This window comes from Cupressus sempervirens, chromosome 11 (assembly GCF_028749045.1).
Source record: "Cupressus sempervirens isolate cs-2001-9-10 chromosome 11, ASM2874904v1, whole genome shotgun sequence".
Lineage (NCBI taxonomy): Eukaryota > Viridiplantae > Streptophyta > Pinopsida > Cupressales > Cupressaceae > Cupressus > Cupressus sempervirens.
Genome location: NC_143128.1, coordinates 224,094,680 through 224,097,110, shown reverse-complemented (window position 1 = coordinate 224,097,110; position 2,431 = coordinate 224,094,680).

Genomic DNA, 2,431 nt, shown 5'->3' with positions numbered 1-2,431 from the left:
ACCATGTTTGAGGAAAGAGAGCTGTGAGGATGACAAATAGAGATCACCACAACTGGCAAGCATATGCACAAAACCAAAACCCATATTTATTAGGCTCTTTTATGGAGCAAAAGGGGTAAACTAGGGGTGGGAAAATGAAGGAGAGATCACTGATTGGCATCTTGATGTGGAGCACTTTGGAAGCTGTTAACTGTGACTCAGGATTAGCTTTTAATTTCCAGACTTGATGACTTGACTTGTTCCAATTTGCACAATTGAGGTTGCAATTCCATTTATGTGACTCAGGATTAGCTTTTAATTTCCAGACTTGATGACTTGACTTGTTCCAATTTGCACAATTGAGGTTGCAATTCCATTTAAACTTGAGCCGAGGCCTTAGAGAGATCTTAGAGAGATGGTTTGAAGGAGCTGTCTATAAATGATTTAAGAGGAAAGGATCAGATACTTCTCATGTTGGACCATTTCCAATCCATTAAGTTGTCATGGCAAGGGGGTGGGCGGCAAACAAAAAAGCTCAAGAGTCACCAGTTGGATTTTTAGAAGAGTATTTTTATCAGAAGAGAACAGCTTAAATTGTGATTTGAGCTGCTGCTAAGACTCAATCCCGAATTTCGAGTGTCTATAAGACCACAGTAATTCAATGATGAGATTTTTCATTGTTCAACATAAAAAAATCACATAAAGATGTATATTTTAAATCAATTAAAGATGTATTCATAAAGTATGCATTTTCTACCATTTTGGGACAATGTTAGTTCTCCTGCCTTTTTAGAGGTGCTTGTACCCAATTGCGTATTTCTAGTAAAAGGGTGGTAGGGTTGTAATGTTTTCGTGAAACATCATGGAACCAGGAAAACCATTCATTTCATCATTCATTTCCTCCTCTTTGCATATGAAATCACTCAACTTTTATTAAAATTCTTAATGGTTTAATGAAATCAACAAAAAACGATTACTCTCTTTTCCTACCAGTAAACACGAATTTTTAAATGTTAACAAAATAATAACAAAAATAGACCTTGGTTGTATCATTATGTCTTCTGATCGAAAATACATGCATTGTGATATCTTTGTTTCAAGAGAGAGCAATATAATTGTTTAGTCATGTCAGTGTGTCCTCTGATCATTTCATAATAGTTCTCCACATGAAATTTATTTCCATAATTTTTTAAATTTTAATGCGACATTGTACAACTGATGAAGTTCCTTTTACATGTATTATTCAAACATTCACTTCCTCTCTCTTTGATAGTTGGTTCCAAATTCCTATCTCTCTAATGCTGAAGCATCCTTAAACAACACCACTATTCTATGAAACTTATCTTGAAATCTCAATTTCCTTAACATCCAAATACCTAATGGTCATTCTGTTGGATCATAAGTCCTTTCAAAATTCAGCAGTCATACAACCATTTTGTCCTTAAACTTTGGCTCATTTCAACCTTCCGAACAAGACATATGTCCAAGACAAGTCTGCCCTAAGTAAACCAACTTTTGAATACTAGAAACATCCTTGAGCAGGATATCATGGAGTCTAAAAACCAGAACCTTGGCCATAAGTTTATAGATACATGAAGGGAAGTGATAAGTCTCCAATTTTTTAGTTAGATCTTATCCCCATCCTTTGGAAGACTTGATTGTCCCTTTAATAATGTCCTCAAAGATACAACATTCAAGGCCTTCTTATATGCACCAAAAATATCTGCAGATATTTACTCTTGTTTTTCATAAAATTCAGCAAGGAGACCGCCAATACCAGGAGATTTGTCATTTTCTAAGGAGTCAATAACTGGCTCAACTTCATCAATGGATATGTCAGCATCTAATCTAGAAGTGTCCTCCGAAGAGCAAAATCAAACCAACAACACTCATTTGAGGGAGCAAAGGCTCGCCTAAAACCCAAAAGAGAAAACTGAAGAGCAACAGTTCGACTTGTTTATAGTAGGTACTTTCACTAATTGCCAACCCAGGGCCACATATTTGGCACAGAGTCAGCATCATATCTGTACTACTAGTTACTTTTGAGGATGGAAATACAATGAGTTGTAAGCAGGGAAATACTCTTGTGACAGTTGAAATTCATGCTTTTGCAGAATGGAAATGGGAGGAAAACAGATCACTCATGGAAGTAAATGCTGAAATTAAATAAACATCTAGATTTTGAAGCTTCTTCCACAACAGAATTGAATACAGAAGTAAATTTCTATGAAAGAACCTAATAAAGAAATGGAAAGTACAAACTTACAGAATCGAAATGCTGACAAAACATACATGAAACCAACACATGGATAAGAAACCAGACCACCAGACCCTTTTGTGCGTGCGCCTTACCTCAGTTGGACTGGAGCTTGAATCACTCCCTTGCTTAAAGTGGATTAATTAAGGCAAGTATTATCAACTCAACTGTAGCATATAAGAATTGCAACAGGTC